Consider the following 14,278-nt stretch of genomic DNA (forward strand, 5'->3'; position numbering starts at 1 on the left):
AGACATTGACCCAAGACGTGCTAAATGCAAACTGTGTTGTAACATATTCAATATTTAGAATATGGGCGAGGCAGCGCATGCTAGCCACATGAATGAGTCATTTTTTTGGTCGTGGAAAAGTCATTTAAAATCAGTGGTGAAAAAGTATGAACCCTGTATTGTAAATATTGAGATGTTACTGTTTCTTATGTTAACATAAATAGTTGGTTGAAAAAAAAAGTTGTAATGCTCAATTTGTATTTGTACACATCACATGAACCTCAGTATGGAATATGAAGTCATGAATCAGTCCTGATGTAACTTTTCTGTGGTGAAAGTAGAGTGATGGAACTATTTTACTCCAAATTCTAATTTACACATTTTCATTTTAGACATGAACAACACATGTATATAGGCCTATAGTGTAATTCATATATTTCACTACTTTTGTGAACCAAAAACGTTGGTAAACCAAATCTGAAACACCAAAATAAAATGGATGACATGAGTACATCTGTGTTTTCACAAGAGTTTTTAAGTTTTCCAAAAATCTGATTTCTAAGCTAAGCATCTCATAAGACAGTGCTCTAAGGTGAGTGACATTGCATTTCTAGCAAGACCAGAGACTGATCATTTTGATATGTTACACCATGCCATGTTATAAGAAGTACTTTTAAAAGGTGATTTAAGGAGACACAAATACCCTTCACTTCAGTAAGATAAGGTAAGGTGATTTTATTTTAAAAGACAATGAAGGCAGGTTATATTGATTGATATATTTATTATATTGAAAGCCAAATTAATACATAGTCCCCTGAATCTGGAATAACGTACAATTTCCAGCCTCACAATGTCAGGAACTTTTCATCTACAGATTGCTTTGGTCTGGTTTTGCTCTTCACTGATTGGTTACTGAGACTTTGAACTTAAACGGACCTCCCCGTTTATAAAACGGACCTCCCCGTTAATCCGCGCGAATAAACGCGCGAATTGTGACGCAAAGGGCGTTCCATAGCATTCCACCGGGTCACCGCGGCGCAGACGGACCCGGTGGAATACAGGGTCTACCGCGTTTAGGAACCGTTAAGCAGAACCAAAATTGTGTATTTTGTATGGGTACCCGGCACCCGGCATTTTCTTATCGGTTCTCATCTGGAACCGAGTTCCGGTTCCCAACCGTACTCCACTAAAACTGGTTTGTTTTAGATTTCAGGCGGCTTCATATCAGCAGATCTAAAACCAGTTGGCTCAACAGTTCCTGTGTAAACGCACTCCCACAGGAAGCACCTCACACCTTCAGCCAGTAGCGTGGCGTGGGGAAAGAATGAGGGGAAGCCAATAATACGTCCTTTCTTTTGGGTCGGGGTGTGGTGGTCAATGTAATAACCAGATGAGTGATTACAGCACCCGGTATCATTTCACACACATTTGTATCAGATGCAGGACTGACACTCGCCTGCTATCTAACCGACATGTCCGCACGCACTCTCCAGCCCAAACTCTAATAAGCATTCACAAACTAAATCAGGAGACCTTTAACCAGAGATGTTCACAAGTCTTTTTTTGCAAGTCCAAGTCAAGTCTCAAGTCTTTGTGGGGTGAGACTTGATCAAGTCTCAAGTCTTTGGTCACGAGTCCAAGTCAAGTCTCAAGTCTCTAACGAATAAAAGTCTCAAGTCTCTTCTGGTTGTAATAAGCCTTCTATTGTCTGCTGCTATCCAGTCTGTTAAGAATACTGCACAGCTATATCTAAGCAATTCAAAGCATTTACTGTGTTATTATCACTCCTATATCTATTAGCATACAGTATCAGTACTGATTAGTTGTTTGTTATATGATCACTTTAAACAGGCTATTGCAATATGAGGAAACACATCACACTTTAGCTAAATGCAAACAACTTATAAGCAACACACTTCAGAATCAGAAATACGTCAAATACGTCTTTGTATCAACCGTATTGTTTAATTACACTGGGTCTCTAATGACATCTTTTAAGTCTACTATTAATAAACATATACCTCTATCCTCTCACTCAAACCCAGTGTCATGGTAACCTGATAAACCTGTACCATTAACGTTACGTGGTCAACAATAAACCTGTAACCTGCCTATAAACCCACAGATGTATTTATGTATGTAACTATGTATTTTTCTACGTTTAACGTTAGCCAGTAGACGGTGGCAGCGGGTAATGATTAACGTTACCGACCTTTTTTATGTCATGTCAAGAGTTGGATGTCGACGCCACTCAACTCAAACAAGTGTGACAAGCAAACATTTACTCATCTTTTCAAATATTCAGTTGCAAAGCTAGCAGCAAGCTAAGTTAACATTACAGCTGATGCTGAGCTAAACACGTTTGCTAACCGTCCATATGCGTTAATGTGACCTCTCCGGGTGAGTTTTCAAGTGCCTGATGAAATCCGACGTTGTTGCGCCAGCATCCTTGATTTTGATATTGCAGACTTTGCAGTGTGCGCTCCTTCTGTTGGTGCCGCCGGCGTTTTGTTCGAAGTTTTTGTAGTTGAACCTAATTACAAGCGGTACAGCTGCAGGTGTGCCGCCGGTCGCCATTGTGTTACTACGAGGTAGTAACAGAGGCGCGCACGTCTGCGTAATGAGCCCAGCTAAAATAACTGGATGGCCTACCTGCCTGTCAGCCTTCCATCTGGGCACAAACTGATCTCGTGCCCTCATTGGTCATGTGCGCGTTCGTGTGTGTTGGAGGAGGCGGGCTCTATAAGGAAGTAGCAGCCTCTAGCAGATTATCTCCGGTTGTGTATTTTCAAATTCTAGCGATCTCGAGCCGGTTTCTCTCAAATGTACCTACCCCACCTTTAATACGCCAAAAATAGAAAACACAATGATTGTTCACGAGTCCCAACACACGAGTCCAAGTCGAGTCTGAAGTCTTTTGGTCACGAGTCCAAGTCAAGTCTGAAGTCTCTGTGTGTGCGACTTAAGTGCGACTCGAGTCCGAGTCGCAGACTCGAGTCCCCATCTCTGCCTTTAACGTTTTACGTCCGACTCGCTCCTTTTTCCTCGCTGTACACAGCTCCAGTTTGGGCATCGGCCTGTCATCAGATTGTATTTGTTGTTGCTGCTGTAGCGGAAGTTTAGTACAATTATGTTTGATTAAATACTCCAAATCTCCACCCTCCATAATTGCACTTGCTTCAGTTGCTTGCTACTTTCTAACGGCGATGAGAGTGGTGCAGTGACGCTATCTATCTTCTATTGATTAGATTTATGATTCGAAAATGATAAAAGTAGGGTAGACGTGTGGATATTATCCGACTGAACACAACGGGCATTTATCTAACAGTTTTCCACTGACCTTATTTCAAGCTATTTTCCAAAATCCTATGGAGAAATCCCATTGCCTTTCTGTCGAGGGAAACCGAGCGCAGCTTACTTCCGGGTTTTAGGACGTGTCACTGCAACACTAAATTGATGCGATTTGATTGGATTGTGAGGCAAGGGAAGCCAGCCGCCTCTGGCTTCCCTTGGCATGGCCCTGACCAATCACAGGTTGGCAGGGGCATGACGTGAGCCTCATCTGATTGGTCAATCCCTCCATTTTTTTCACCAAGGGAAGCCAGATTCGGCTGGCCTCCTCTCGCAACAGAGAGTGCAATCTACTGTTTCACCATAACATCTAGAGGGGCGCTGTTTCACTCTTTGTAAAATACTGTTTTTTCGGATTGTAGTTATAATTGGCCTGGCCTCCAGGAGAAAATGCCACTGATTCCACCGGGTCACCGCGGCGCAGACGGACCCGGTGGAATCAGTGGCGTTTTATCAGTGGCGCCTTCAGTGCTGAGACCATGGGCGTCACAGCCATTATATGAGGGTGGGGCAAGTCCCCCCCACCTTTTCAAATGATTAGTTTTGCCCCCCCCCCCGCTTTTACCATGTGGAAAGTCCGTGACTCGGTCTCTCCACTCGCCGCTCTTTGTAGAGCGCTGTGTCAGAGCTTCATATCAAATCCATTCCACTTGCTTATTGAGAGAATGCCCAAATCAATTAAACTCCGTACCATGTTTTCCCTGCTGCTTTGTACCAAGGCAGATTCTCAGAGCCGCGCACGCGAGCCGCGCACATGCTGCGTTCTCTGAGTAGCTGTGTCTTTAGTTGTGAGCCCAGTGGCGATCTGTTCATCCGTCATATGATCAAACAATAAAGCCATCGAAAAGAATAGGATACAGCGAGAGAGCGCGAGCGAGAGAGCGGGCGCGAGCGAGAGTGAGAGAGAGAGCGCGAGAGAGAGCGAGAGAGAGAGCGAGAGCGAGAGAGAGAGCGAGAGCGAGAGAGAGAGCGAGAGCGCGAGAGAGCGCGAGAGAGAGCGCGAGAGAGAGCGAGAGAGAGAGCGAGAGCGCGAGAGAGAGCGAGAGAGCGAGAGAGAGCGAGAGAGCGAGAGTGCGAGAGAGAGCGAGAGTGCGAGAGAGAGCGAGAGCGCGAGAGCGAGAGCGCAAGAGCGAGAGAGAGAGCGAGAGAGAGAGCGCGAGAGAGAGAGAGAGCGAAAGAGCGAGAGCGAGAGCGAAAGAGCGAGAGAGCGAGAGCGAAAGAGCGAGAGAGCGAGAGAGAGCACGAGAGCGAGAGAGAGAGCACGAGAGAGAGCGAGAGCACGAGAGAGAGCGAGAGCACGAGAGAGAGCGAGAGCGAGAGAGAGCACGAGAGAGAGCACGAGAGAGAGCACGAGAGAGCGAGAGAGAGCGAGAGAGCGAGAGAGAGCGAGCGAGAGAGAGAGCGAGAGCGCGAGAGAGTGCGAGAGCGCGAGAGAGTGCGAGAGCGCGAGAGAGAGAGAGCGAGAGAGAGAGCGAGAGAGAGCGAGAGAGAGAGCGAGAGAGCGCGAGAGAGAGAGAGCGCGAGAGAGAGAGAGCGCGAGAGAGAGCGAGAGAGCGAGCGCGAGAGAGCGAGAGCGCGAGAGAGAGCGCGAGAGAGAGCGAGAGCACGAGAGAGCGCGAGAGAGAGCGAGAGCGCGAGAGAGAGCGAGAGCGCGAGAGAGAGCGAGAACGCTAGAGAGAGCGAGAGCGAGAGAGCGAGAGAGCGAGAGCGCAAGAGCGAGAGAGAGAGCGCGAGAGAGAGCGCGAGAGCGAGAGAGAGAGGGAGAGAGAGCGAGAGAGAGAGCGCGAGAGAGAGAGCGCGAGAGCGAGAGAGAGGGAGAGAGAGCGAGAGAGAGAGAGCGCTAACGTACATTAGGAGTTGTTTCTACAACCAGGAGGAGGAGAGCTCTCTCCTCAGGGAGGCAACGGACTCTGAGGGTTTAGATAGTTCACGTTAGCCTAAAGGCCCTGACACACCAACCCGATGTTGGGAGTCAGAGGCCGTCAGAGGCTGTCGGGCATTCGCGGCGCCGTAGTCAGGTTGGTGTGTCCCGCACCGTCGACCGTGACACGCCTTATTTGGACTGCCAGACCCGATGCATGGCCGATTCAACATGTTGAATCGGCCATGCATCGGGTCTGGCAGTCGGACCAAATAATCACTCTGATTGGCTGTTCAGCTAGCAAATCAGTGCATGAGAAGCGAAGCGGAAGTGAGGGACGTAAACAAACGATTTAAGAAGGCACACACAGACTGCTATTCATTTTCATCTCATCATGGCGATCTGGAACGATGCAAACGAAGACCTGCTCATCCCCTTGATCCAGGAGAGGCCAGCTCTGTATGATATTACGGAGAAAAGATACTCTTCTTCTTCTCTGTCTTCCGGTTGTTGCCTCTTTTGAATGACGAATACACACTACCGCCGCCTGCTGGTAAGGAGAGTTATTGCCACTCACGCACTGAAGTCGGTGCGGTGTGTTCCCGTGCGACACATGGCCAAAACGCAGGAGAACACGGCCAGGCAGCAGCCGACTTCAGCGTCGGCTAGTCCTCTGGTGACTGCTTGGTGTGTCAGGGCCTTAAGTCAGGGGTCACCAACCTTTTTTAGGATGAGGGCTACTTTCAAAAAATAAAATAAGTCGGGGGCTACTTTTACTCCTCTTTTCTTTTCTTTTTTTTGCAGTGTATATATTTAGCACATTTTAACATTATTATATGCTTACCTTTAACCTTTGTGTGCTGTTTGGGTCTTTGGGACCCGTTTGCAGTGTTTACTAAAAGAACATGTATGCAATTTAATTATTTTAACCTGCTTTATTTGGGAGTGGGCCTCACATCCTCTAGGGGGGGCCTCACCTCCTCTAGGGGGGTCCTCACCTCCTCTGGGGGGGTTCGGGGGCATTCAACCCCGGGAAGATTTTTTTTTTTAAATGTTGAAGTGAAATGCATCAATCTGGTGCACTTTGAGCACAAAATGAATTTATGGATACAGCTCTCAACACTCAGATGAAAGGGAGCTGTATACTTTTCAATAATCCAAACATTTTTAGAATATCACAACCAATAACAAATCATTTAAACTTGTTTATTCATATCTTGTGTTACCTAGTTAGCGTTCTTTCTTTTTATTTATGCATATTTTACTAATCACTCCCCTTTTAAACTGTTTTTTGTACTGTCCTAGTGTACACATTGGAATTATCTCTCTCTCTCTCTCTGAGTGCTCCTCCGTGGCGATGACGGCATGCGTTAAAAAATAATAATAAACATATTTGTAAAGTGGGGGGACACAAACGGGATTTCGAAAAGTGCTGGGGACATGTCCCCAGTGGAGTTTACGCCGTGTGTGTGCGTCAAGTGGAATAAATATATATGCAAGTTACAACACACAGAGTAAAACTCTGGCCCTCATGTGTTGTATCTGGCATGATAGGCTGTTCAATGGGGCTGATGTGTAGATTCTGCCAGAAGGAAAATCAGCGGGGAGGTGCCACATTGCTTTTCTTCCCGACTGCAACGCTGGTCCCGGAAATCAAGCAAGAACGTGATTGGTCGATATTCATAGTGGGGGTGGGGGGAGGAGGGGTGTTAGATAGATATAGAGTTATAGTAAGTAGATAGAGTTCGCTATGATTTAGGTTTCGTTTATGCATGGGGTAGATTCTTTTAATTACATTTCCTTTTTTTTGGTGTGTATTTTATACATTTTGGATTTTCTTTGCGAGCTATTTTTAGAACGTGCCCGGCGGGCGACGCACGTTGCCCCTGCGGGCGACTGAGTGCCCGCGGGCACCGTGTTGGCTACCCCTGGTCTAAGTAGTGGGTCAGTAGCGGGTCAGTAGTGGGTCAGTAGCGGGTCAGTAGCGGGTCAGTAGTGGGTCAGTAGCGGGTCAGTAGTGGGTCAGTAGCGGGTCAGTAGTGGGTCAGTAGCGGGTCAGTAGTGGGTCAGTAGTGGGTCAGTAGCGGGTCAGTATCGGGTCAGTAGTGGGTCAGTAGCGGGTCAGTAGTGGGTCAGTAGCGGGTCAGTAGCGGGTCAGTAGTATGTAAAGCGCTTTGAGGGGTCGTAAAGACGGGATGAAGCGCTATATAAGTACAGTCCATTTACCATTTAAAAAACCTTTTAAAGGGTATGAATAAAGTGTCTGTAGGAACATGATTGTTGTTTTTAAACTGGACTCACTTACATTACGGTTCTTTTGTTCCGAGTCAACGTGTGTCAGCAGGCCATTTGTTAAGAGGATGTTAGGGGATATAACGCCAGGGTGAGTATCGCTTGTTTTACAGACGAGTTATTGCCATTCATCAGGTTATCGACTCACGTGGAGCTACCGGCTGTTTAGAATAGTTCTGTGGATGAGTAGATAACTACACGTTAGTGAAGGATCTACATTATCTATCTGTGTCTTGGAAGAAAGAATAAAGATATTTTTGTTATCTATAACATTTTACCTCTTTCTTTTACAATTTTGGAATCGAAACTGGGAATCGATAAGAACCGGAATCGATACATTTCAACCGATACCCATCCCTACTGTGGAGACGTTTACGTGAGAAAACCACAGCTTGAATGCATGTGCACGTTTAGCTGTATCTAAGTATAGCCGTTAGTATGTAGTGTCCTCATCAGTACGCGTGTTCTGCTGACGGACAGGAAAACCGGTCTGTCTTGCAAAGAATATAATACGTTTATTATACGATTACATGCCACTTTACTGAGGCATGTTGCCCATAAACTACATGTCCCACAATGCATCTCGTTTTGTGACATGCGCACTGAAGAGACTTTCAATTATTTGCCCTGTACTTCTGCTTTCAAACTTACAGATGTAGCGCTTCGTTTCAGACGCCGGGCGGGTCCGTGGTCGGCACGGGGTGGGCCCCTGCTGAAAAGGAAAACCCCCCCGCAGGACTTGAAACGCCCCCTTGATAAATACATTTAATTATAATGAAACCAGCAGCAATGGATCATGGATCCACCAGGGGGAGCCGTGAAAAGCTGCCACACTGGAACTGATGTGAAATAAACAGCTGATCTACAGGGATCTGATATAGCGGATATTTGTTAAGATCCATATATGTCACGGATAGGATCACATTCTGTGCTTAAGTAAGAGACATGTAATCATTTACTAAACATCACCATGTTTTTATTTAACAAAATAATGTTTAATTCACGTTGGCGTAAGTACAAAACCATCGCTATGTTTTTAGATCAGGAAATGCATCCAGGGTCAAACAAACGATGTTCGATCGTGATCCTCGCGATCATTTAATGTATCATATTTCGCGAGTTGAAATGAATGCACTAAATTTAATCCACGTGAGTTTACAACAACGACAATAATCGTTTTTATATCACATCCGACGCAGCGGCTCTCTACCGATCATCCTAATCCCACGGGCAAACAATAATATGTACAGTGTTCATAGTTTACTGTATTATTAGTGTCTAATATTACTGCTATAATAATCACACATTGAGTTGTTGAAATCAGACCGTCGTTTTTTTTAAACGCTCTGAATGAAACGGCAGCTCTCAGGTGATCAGCTGTGTGTTTACACAATAACATATGCATAGTAATTTAATACCTTCCAACACACATTGTAAGAACAGTTCTGTTTCATATGAGTGTTGAGAGCCGTATCCACAAATCTACTAATTTTGCCCTCAGTGCACCAGATTGATGCATTTAACTTCAATTTAAATAAAAACATCTTCTGTTGTAACAACAATAACATTATAAATAGTAACATAGCATGGTATTGCACATTTACTGTAGCTTTGAGTGTTACTGGCCTGAGATCTTTTTATTACATGAATGAAGGTGACTGAAGCTTTTTAATATAGACTTTTCAGTGTCCCACATTTTGCACAGAACTGTCCCACATTAGGAAAACAGATTGTCTGAGACAACTTGGCACTAAGAGTACTAATATGTCTACCATTTCTTGTATGAGTGTAATATCTGCATGTTCTCTTTTGGTTTGATTAGGACACATCCTGGGGATTTCAGAATGTTACTGGATTTTGATTTATTGTATCGGCTTAATGTCGCAATATATTCCCGAAGTCTGAAATGCAAAAATGTTCCACATTAGGGCAATTCACCCTGCATTTAATCATTTTGTTTATTTTTAACGAAATAAATGTGGTTTAATCCATCATGAAATTAATGTAGGCTATTTACTTGGTAGGCCTACATATCTGACATGAACGATTAATCACGTTTGTGCATTCTTTATGAATGCAAACCGAGTCATTTCGTTTATTTTTAACGAAATAAATGTGATTTAATCCACATAATTTACTGTGTTAATTGTTTACTTAGTATTGTTTAACTTGAATGTTCTTCACTTTTTAAATGCCTCTGTGATGTGCTGCTACCCATTTCCCCTCGGGGACTAATAAACGAATACTATGACATTAACGATTAAACACATTTGTGCATTCTTTATGAATGCAAACCGAGTCAAGCCGACTCTAATAAACGAATACTATATATTGAACGTCTATTGAATGGCCTTTGTATGTATACAGTACAGTATAGCCCAACCATTTACACCTTCCTTTTTTCCCGTCAAGAGTTTGAATTGGAGAAAGGTAATCGGTGGTGCTTTTATAGCCTATTGCATAATAACTGTGTGATTTATATTGCTTTTCAAATGCATATGGCCACCCATTTACACGGCTCTTCCCGTCAAGAATATGAATAGAACTTAGTTAGATCACTTTACATTTCTGCGAATGAATTTTTAATCACACACGTCTCCCCATCCCGAAAATAAAAAGAGGAAACAATTTTCAAGTTCAGTTTTCACCATTTTATTTAAAATAACTGACATACAGTAACAGACACATGCTGTAGGCCTATCTGCTGCGGAAACCAGGACGAGCGATTTCGGGATCTGTTTTTCTGGGGCTCCTCAGTCTCTCGTTTACCCGGCTCCTGATCTTATGCCACTGGTCAATGTTCAGATTTGGGAACCGATTGGAAACATAAGACTCAATCTGTTGCTTCACATTGAGGGGAAGAGGCATTTTCCCATTGGTCCCAGTCCAGTTGGTTATTTTCACCATTCTCCCATATGTTACAAATGGCGTTATGGCCATGAACATATTAGCAGCATAGATCTCAGGGCGATGCTGTCCCTTAAAAAAGCTGTCCTGGTAAAAACGTTCCTCTCGTTCTGAGGAAACAGCCCTGGTGGGTTCATCAGGAGTGACCGCCGATACTGAGACAACGAAATGCAGTTTAGCTTCTAACCAGGAGCAACAAGCAGTAAAGTGAAAAGTAATGTTCACAATCTACAGAATAAAATATATAATTAATTGAATGATGAATAAACAGTGAGGGGTATGAATACACTAGATATCAGCCTGTGAGCAGTATGAACAGTGTGTATGAATATGCTAAGATATATAAAGTATGAAAACGGTAGGACCATACCGTTCTCCAGCCCCAACCCCCCCATGTTTCATATGTATGTTGGGGACCCTTTGTTTAAAACTAATTGGCCATCGGAATGTGTGGAGTCACATTCCACAGCTCTCCCCCCTCCTGTGATCCCCCGCACACAGAGAGAAATATCAAACATTTAATAAAAGTGAAAAACAATGAACAAGACTTAACGTATTCATCATAATTAATTATATTTATTTCGTTGGATGTAGGTGATCTTCTACTATATGAACATTTTGGACCCAAAATCACAACATATATGTAAAAACAGATTTTGAAAATGATTTTATTTTTCACAACACAAACATACACAACGAAACCATTTAAAAGCTGGAAATATATACATGGGATGTGACTATGATAATGTGAACGTTTGATTGAGGTAGCATGGGATTTCATTCTGATAAGGCAAAAGTGTTATTATAAATATAATACAAATATATATATATATATACACATTATGTACAAAAATCTGTTTTTTCTGTCTTTATCTGTGCCACGCTTCAAAGCGGTTTCTGTCAACTACGACACAGAGGGCAACATCACAGATTCCTCCTCCTCCATGTCAAAAAACAAGCTTAAAGCTTGACTCACGTTCAGAGTTCTCTTCATCATAGTTGAGTCTTCAAAACTCTAAATATATCTAACTATATCTACATTTTCAATGTTTGTTTGTCACTTTACTTCAATCGCAGTCTCCCGCAGCCTCTCTTCGTCTCCCGCCGCCTCTCTTCGTATATCTTCGTCTCTCTCCATTTCCCGCCGTCTCTCTTCGGTTCCCGCCGTCCCTCTTCGTCTCTTTTCGTCTCGTTTCGTATCACTCCGTTTACCTGATTACCTCACCCATTCCTGGTAAATACATCCTGTTGAGCAGAATCTACAGTTTCCAGTATTTTCCGTTTCGTAAAATGATAAAATACGGCGAAAATATTAAAATATGTGCTTCCATTATTCATACTTCTGAAATATATCTGTATTAACTTTATATCATCGTATATGTCCGTGTTTACTGGGTCTTTTTGCATGAATCAAAGACTGGGATATACAGTAGTTTCAAGCCAGCACTTTCGACAGAAACACACGGCAATGTTGTCCGGACTGTTGTTTTTATGCGGCACCGGCTTGAACAGGTCATGTGATCTGATCACGCCGGCGTGACGGTCAACTCCAAAGGGTTAATATTAAATACATATAAGTATTTTTACAACTTGTATTTAGAAATACTCTGTTGTAATTATTGATGCATACATGTGTTCATCCATTTAATGTGGCATCTGCTATAATGGGGTTAATGTATGATATTACTTAATAATACAATACATTATAATATATGATATGATAATTACATTTTAGTTTTATTCATTTCTTATTTCATAGTTTCTCATTATTATTATTATTTTTTATCGCTCATCTTATTTTTGATTTATTAATCTGTGTGAATCTGTGCTGTCCTGTTTTTCACTCTCACCCTGTTGCTGTTTGAACTACTGAATTTCCCCACGGGATTAATAAAGGTCCATCTTATCTTATCTTAATGTATAAGTTGATTTACTTCAATCTACTGTACAATATTACAGGAAATATACTGCATAAAGCAAACTATATACTTTATTTGATCTAAAATATTGATGTTTCTACAACACCCATTGTGTATTTTGTGAATGAAGCGCCATCTCATGGTTAAATCCTGTAATTGAACAAATGGGGAAATTGGGCAACGCCCTCTAGCAATTTGGCAACACCCCCAGCCCCTGGCATCCGCTGGGCTTTTGACTGGGACACACCCTTTTGAGTCTGATCTGGAGTGCTACATCTGTAGTTAGTTATTACCCAATCCGATAATAACCCAATTCAGAGGCAATAATATAATACATTATTTGATATATATTTATATAGTTACAACCGGCCCTTTGAGTGCAACTATAATGCTAATGTGGCCCGCGATGAAATTGAGTTTGACACCCTTGTCTGAGATGTGTTACATTTAGGGGGACATTTGAATTATTACAGCAAACACATAGAGGCAAGAAATAGCTTTTAAAATATAGAAAAACACAAATTACAATGGAAAAGACGACACATCCAGGTGGACAGCAAGACGTAGCGTAATTTAGTGTGGCATGTTTAAAGCAGTTTGATAGCAGACGGATAAAGTATTTGAAGAGTCCAACTAAGAGGACGTTCCTCTGAAGCTCTTTTTGCACTTTGTTAAACTGCATTCTGTTGTCTCGGTAACTTCGATTGTTTGGTCCAAAGCCTGATGTCTCACAGCATGAGGTGCCTGACGTTAAGTGTCGCTTTATCCTAATGTTTCCTCTAAGAAATGAAGCTGAACAGGTCGAGCAATGCCGTGAAGAATGAAGGGGCGGAAATACCAGTCGTTCAGGTTATATATATATATACACTTCTACTCCTCTACAGTTCAGAGGTACATGGTGTACTTTTAGTTACTTCACAGATGTGGATGAATGATGTGAAATCTAACCAAGTGTTGAATCAGCCTTTAGTTCCACCTGGAGTAAATCCACCAGCTACCCTGCAGCCTACAAAGTACTTCAGACTAGCTGCACCTTCACCAGCTACCCTGCAGTCTACAAAGTACTTCAGACTAGCTGCACCTTCACCAGCTACCCTGCAGTCTACAAAGTACTTCAGACTAGCTGCACCTTCACCAGCTTTGAGAACACTTTCATGATCAATCATTATAAAACATATCATATATATTATTCTGAAACGAACCAATCAAACAATGACTATTTTTACTGTGTTTCACTATATTATGATGAGAATACTTTTCTACTTTCACTTGAGGAACATTTTGAATGCAGGACTTTTACTGTGACAGAGTATTCCTACACTCTGGTACTTCTACTTTTACTCAAGTACACGATCTGAGTACTTCTACTTTTACTCAAGTACAAGATCTGAGTACTTCTACTTTGACTCAAGTACAAGATCTGAGTACTTCTACTTTTACTCAAGTACACGATCTGAGTACTTCTACTTTTACTCAAGTACACGATCTGAGTACTTCTACTTTTACTCAAGTACAAGATCTGAGTACTTCTACTCAAGTACAAGATCTGAGTACTTCTACTTTTACTCAAGTACAATATCTGAGTACATCTACTTTTACTCAAGTACAAGCTATATGTACTTCTACTTTTACTCAAGTACAAGGTCTGAGTACTTCTACTTTTACTCAAATACAATATCTGAGTACTTCTACTTTCACTCAAGTACAAGGTCTGAGTACTTCTACTTTTACTCAATTACAAGATCTGAGTACTTCTACTTTTACTCAAGTACAATATCTGAGTACTTCTACTTTTACTACAAGATCTGGTACTTCTACTTTTACTCAAGTACAATATCTGAGTACTTCTACTTTTACAACAAGATCTGGTACTTCTACTTTTACTCAAGTACAAGATCTGGTACTTCTACTTTTACTACAAGATCTGAGTACTTCTACTTTTACTCAAGTACACGATCTGGTACTTCTA

The sequence above is a fragment of the Pseudochaenichthys georgianus genome, chromosome 10 (genome assembly GCF_902827115.2).
Source record: "Pseudochaenichthys georgianus chromosome 10, fPseGeo1.2, whole genome shotgun sequence".
NCBI classification, from domain to species: Eukaryota; Metazoa; Chordata; class Actinopteri; order Perciformes; family Channichthyidae; genus Pseudochaenichthys; species Pseudochaenichthys georgianus.